This window comes from Canis aureus, chromosome 20 (assembly GCF_053574225.1).
Source record: "Canis aureus isolate CA01 chromosome 20, VMU_Caureus_v.1.0, whole genome shotgun sequence".
In the NCBI taxonomy this organism is placed as follows: Eukaryota; Metazoa; Chordata; class Mammalia; order Carnivora; family Canidae; genus Canis; species Canis aureus.
This window is the reverse complement of record NC_135630.1, coordinates 37,748,848-37,754,847: the sequence shown is the minus strand read 5'-3', so window position 1 is coordinate 37,754,847 and position 6,000 is coordinate 37,748,848.

The following is a 6,000-nucleotide window of genomic DNA, read 5'->3' as shown; positions in this document are numbered from 1 at the left end:
ACCGGGATGCACAAAACACAGTGCCTCCTTTCCCCACACCGCACCCTCAGGTCCTGCCGGGTCAGAAAGCCCCAAAACTTTGATTCCCCAAAGGGAACTTCGTTTACTTTAGCTGAATGAAAGTGGCCTCCAGGAGACGGTATCCTTCACATTCTCCCCTCCCCCAACACGCACCCAGCACCCTGGGGCCTGTCACTTCCCTGCCTTTGCCAAACCAGCACACACTACATATGCACCGCCAACGAGCCCGGCCCTGTGAGGGCATTTTAAACTATTGATAAGAAACTGGAGACCTGATGCGGGTGGAACTGGGTCCAGCCCTCCTCTCTGGGGTGTCTACATCCTGATTACCCCTGGCTGCCGCCTGTGCCTAAGGAGGAGACGACACTGGGCACTCCGTCGGAGCCCGAAGGGAGGTGGCCCGCGGTGAAGGCCAGAGCTCAATCTGCAGGGGTGAGCGAGGCTGAGATATTGAGCAAAGGACCGAAGGACGCGTCCCAGACTAGGCCAAGGCCTCTCTCGAGCCCTCCTTGCCCGACCGCGCCCTCTGGAAGCTCCGCAAGGCCTGGGCGGAGGGAGGCCCGCCCAGAGAAGACGCAGAGCAAGGGCAATTTGGCGCCGCTGGTTTTAAAGAAATTCCAAGTAAACAGTGAACCCGAGCGGGAAACCGCAGCTGTGCATAGGGAAGTGACTTGGCCAAATTATCTCCAGAAAAGGAGAGGGAAGGTGGGCAAATGTCTGGGCCCCGAAAGGTGCTAGCTTTACTGAGGGAAGAGGCAGCCAGGAATTCGGCTGCTGCTGCTGCTGCTGCTGCTGCTGCAACTTTTTCTTTGCCCTAAAGAGGATCCCGCCTGGGGGATTTCGGAAGGCGCTCACCTAACTCCGGGAAAATTCAGCTGGCCGCCCTTCTGGGGCCAGGTGAGCCCCGAGTGCGCGCGGAGGAGGCGGACGCCGAGCCCTGTGGCGCCGGGGCCTCTGCGGAGGCCAAGGGCGCGCGGGGCGCTGAGCCGGCAGGTCGGGCCGGCGAGCGGAGCCGGCGAGGGTGCGGACTCCCCGCGGTGCGTGTGAGCCGGCGCGCCGGGTCTAACCGTGCAGGGCAAGTTGAAGCAACACAAATAAAGTCTGATCTCCGGGCCCGCAGGTCCACCCCGCCTCCGCCCGGCGTTGACCCAGGCCCGGCCGCTCGCAGCCGCGGCGTGCGCAGCCAAGACTGCAAGCCCCTGCGGGTTGCCGCCAGGGGAAGGCGCCGCCCCCACGCCCCTGCCACCAGTGGCCACGACTCGAGAGCCATCGAGTCAAGGAGAGGCAAGGGTGGCAGGAGAACACGGTGGGGGGGCAGCCTGGCCGCCTCAAGGTCAGCGCTGGTACCTCGCCCGGGGCGGGGGGGGGGCGGGCAGGAAGGTGGGAAGGCGCCCGCCCCCCTCGGAGCCCGGGAGCGACCTTGGGAGCTGGGCCGGGCGAGAGGAGGCGGGAGGCGGGGAGGCCGGGGACGCCCCGGCACTGCGGCCCCGGGGGCCGAGGACCAGCGGCCTGGAGAGGCTGGAAGCGGAAACCTGGGAGCCGAGGACGTGGAGGCAGGCAGGGGCTGGGAAGCCCACAGAAATGACAGAGGAGCGCGAACCCGGCCTAGACACAAACCGAAACTGCACGGAGAGTCGCCGCCGGGAGAAGCCGGGGTGGGGCGCGGGGCGCGGGGCGCGGGGCGCGGGGTGCGGGGCGCGAGGCGAGGTCCCGTCGCCTGCCCCGAGATGGGGCGCGGGGATGTGGCTGGAGGGGCCCTGCCCTCGCGTCTCCGACGGGCGGAGAGGGAGCCGCGGCCCGGGCCGGGCGAGCACAGCGGGGGGTTCGCGGAGCCTGGAGGGAAGGCGAGCCCCGGAGGCGTGCGGGGCGCCAACACCCTGCTGGGCCGAGGGGCTCCGGGGCTCGGGGCTGCCGCCTGGGCCGCGCTCCCCGGAAATGCACCTTCGAGGCGCCTTCGGCCCGGGCGCTCCAGGCCGCTCAGCCGGGCTGGAGCGGGGCCAAGGGCGGAGACACCTGGCTGGGGCGCGCGGCGTCCCCCCACCCGCCTGCGCAGGTGGGAGAAGACGGAGGGCGGCAGACACCGCGGACTGTGGAGGGCGGGGGTCCGCTCACCCCGGGAACCCAGTCTGGGACCCAGGTGGAGCGGGGTGCGATGGCAGGAGTTCGGCCCGACTGGCGAGGTTGGGGAGAATGAGGGAGTGCAGGATGGGGACGTGGGGGCCGAGGACCACTCCTGCTTGAGATGCCAAAAGACAGACAGACGCTAGCCCTGAACCCCAGCCCCTGCCTGTCCCTACCAGGTGCCAAAGTCTCCGTAGGGTGGAGACTTGATACTGCGAGGTGCCAAGGCAAAGCACCAGTCTAACCATGCATTACTACAGTGTAAGCTTTAATTTGGTTTGGTGTGACCTTGGCAAGATGACCCTGGACCTCACTTTTCTTATCTGTAAAATGGGGATGATACATTCCAACTCAAAGAGATCTGTGAGGTTGAATGAAGTAAATTATGCCAAATAGCGAGCAGTGTGAGCAGGCAATAAATAATGATTATGTTATTGTTAGATTTAAATTTCTGTGAGTGTCCTTTTCTGAACTGCCTCTGTCCGGTCCGGTGGACAAGACCTGTTTCATGGAAGTGAAGGGGAGTGGACAGGGAAAGACCTGCTGAGGTGGTTTCTGGGATTTGCTTTGTTTTCTTCAGCATCTACATTACCTTCAGCTTGGAGACATTGATGGTTGCTTCTCCCCAGCCCGTGGAGGCTGCCAAGCAGCAGCAGAGCTTTATCCGTTGTTTCCCATCATGTTGGCTTTATCAGATGGCAGAACTGGGAGTCTTTCTGCCTGAGTTGGTTGGTCTGTATCAAGACCTTGGCCCCCTCTGGCAGCCATTGTGGCCAAATTTTAAATACTTGTGGGTCCCTCTGTTCCCGAGACTCCTTCCGTCTTGCCCGCAGGGGTCTCCCTCCCCTCTGAGCTGTAATTGTGTTCCTCTGGCACCTGCATTATAGTCCTCAGCCCTGGGAAGGATGAGCACCCCTGTTGGCGCTTCTAAATGCCCTCCAGTGCACTTGCGTGGTGGCAGGGGGCAGGGAGGAATCTGTTGGTGGCTGTTAGTCCCTAAAAGGATGTGAGTTCTATCCTATGCCCCAGCAAAGTTGAAGAGGGGGGTTGCTTGTGCTCACCACCTCCTCTACACAACACTCCTATCCCCTCCTCCCATTCCACCCCCACCCCACCAGTTTCCTAACACCAAGAGCCCGGCGAGTGATAGATACACTTCTCTCTTCAAGGTAAGATGTGAGTGCCTGGACACCCACAGTAAATCCCTGCTTTGCTACAGACTCACCTCCACTCAGAGCCTTCCATTACTGTGGCCTGAAATCTTCCACAATGTCCCCAAAGCAATCCACCCCCATATCTGTGGTGAAAATTCCAGAGTTCCACCTCCAGAGTGACACCTCAGCCTGGAAAGACTGCATTTAGAAGTAAACCCAAGGAGCAACTTGTAATGGTCCAGGACTTACCAAGCTCTCTGAGAAATCTGGCTTTAGGAACTTTGCCCCCTTCTGCCCAAAGCCCTGCTATTCCCCAGGGAGATGCATGTTGGAAGGTACAGAGTACACTGTAAGGCTGGAGAGGGTTTGTCTTGTGTCTGAGCTTGGAGTCACCTGGACCCAGCTGCCTTCTGGGAGAGAGAAGGGGCTACCCCACCACTCCACTACACTGGCTGTCCTGATTCTAGTCTTCCTGACCCCCACCCAATCAACCCACCCACTTCCACCCCAGTTCTCCCTGGTGGCTTCCATGGAAGGGAAGGGCAGATATGTGTTGGACACCAGTATGTGTACTCCTGGACCACGCATAAATGCATGCCAGAAGCTTCGATGGAGGCAATGTCCCTGTACCTGCTGTGAACACACCTCAATACATCAGCCCATTTACATTTCTTTGTATACGTGCACATATTCTACATATGTGCGTGTGTATACACACAGATGAATGGATGCTTGTGTTCTCTGATGTGCAGAAGCACGTGTGCTGAGTGGCTGGATGTGCAATAGTTCTACCCACTCAGTAGGGGCACTGGGAAGGACACTGGACTCAGGAAAGCCGGGGTGGGGGGTTGGGGGTGAGGGGGTTGCCTCTCACTTGCTGTGTGCTTTTGAATGAGGAACTTACTCTCTTAGGACCCTCCCCACCCTCCCCCACACTCCCCCAACCCCTCCACCCCTGCCTGTGTGAAATGAAACCTTTTTATTCAAGAATCCCTGAGGACCCCCTCCAACAATGGGACTTCATTAAAAGACTGGCCTAAAGCATTGGGGGGAGGAGTGGGGGTTGGCAGAGTCCCCAGCCCTGGCCCTTTCTACAAGTCACCACAGGAGAGTAGCCCTCTCACCTGAGTTCAAAGTGGGAGAAGTCTCTGCTGGGATTGCGGAGGGATGGAGCAATACTCTGCTACCTCCCTCAGAGTGAAAGCTTCCATTGTGAAACCCCCCCCCCCCAGGTGAGGCAAAGCTGCCAGGCCTCCCTGCCCCTTCCCACCCCCTGTCCTGGTCTGTGCAGGGGAAGGCAGCCTCTACTGTCAGAGGAATAATTTTCTTCCAACACAAAAAGGAAAATCTAGGCTGACTGTTGGAGAAGCTGATGACCACTCTAGGGAACCACAGTGACCACCTTCATCCAGGATAAGGAGTCTGGCCAGGGCTTCTCTACCCTTCCTGACATTGGCCTCTGGTCTCTAGGAGTCAGCCAAGGCTCACCCCTGCCCCTGCAAGTAGGCTTTTTACTGAGGGCATTGGATGGGGGTGTTGGAGAGCTGGGGTAGGGGGAGACTCGGACACAGTGACCTCTCTGGTGAGATCACCTCTGGAAGTCCTGCCATAGGTCACAGGGCTGTGGGAGCCAGGTAGGGGGCAGGCTAGCAGGCCACTCCCTCTCAGTGCCCTGGGGCAGCCCAGCCTAGGGGACCTGAGAACTGACCACATATGCACACATACACAGACACCAAACAGTCACTACTGGCACCCATATACCCCAAACACACATTTCCACTTCCCAAGCCTGAACAAATATACTTAATACCACCCTTATACAAATGCCCCCACAAACATGTAAACTTGCAGACATACCGGGTAGCCTCACACACCCCCAATATCCCCTCCTCCATCTGCAGCCTCCCCCTGACCCCATTGAAGGAACAAGAATTTTGAGTAAGAAAACAGAGACCTTTGCCCTCCGAAAGAGGCAGGGATCGATAGTGTTTAGACTCAATAGTGTGTATTTCCTTCTGGGCTGAGGAAGATTTAAGTTTATGGTTCAATCCGATTTCTTTTTTTTAAGGTAGAAAATGAGGAAGTTGGGATAGCACACTCCACTATTTATTTCAATGCAACCTCAGACTTTTTAATACACAGGCGGCTCACTATGCCAGCCCCATAAGTCAGAGAACTCAATGCCTATTTATGATTATTATTACTTTCTTTTTTAGAGGGGGGAACAAGAAAGACGGCTGACCATAGTCTTCTTCTTCTCTTCTCAGCCCCAATTTGGAAGCAGGGAAACTGGGGATGAGAAGGGCAGGAAGGTAGGAAAGTCAGGACCTGGGCCAGATTCCTGAGGTCGAGACCGAGACCGTTGTTAAGAGGAGAGATGACATAGAGAAAGACACAGCCACAGAGGAGGCATGGACCAAATATGTAAGTCTTCCGAGCTCCAGTTTCCTCCACTGAACAAAGAAGAAAATTGTCTCCGTCCACAGTGGTTGGAAGATAAGAGGAGATATGGGCAAGAAATCAAATTACGTAATAATGAAACATCTATAGGCTCTACTGATACAGTCCTGGGGAGGGTAACTGCCTCCTCCCTCCTCCCCAGGGTTGAGAGGAGGAACTCTTGGCTTTGACCTCCAGAATTAACCCTAAGGAACAGTATGATTCCTGGAGTTAGCCTTAGCTCCTGTTCGCCTTAGCTCCTGCC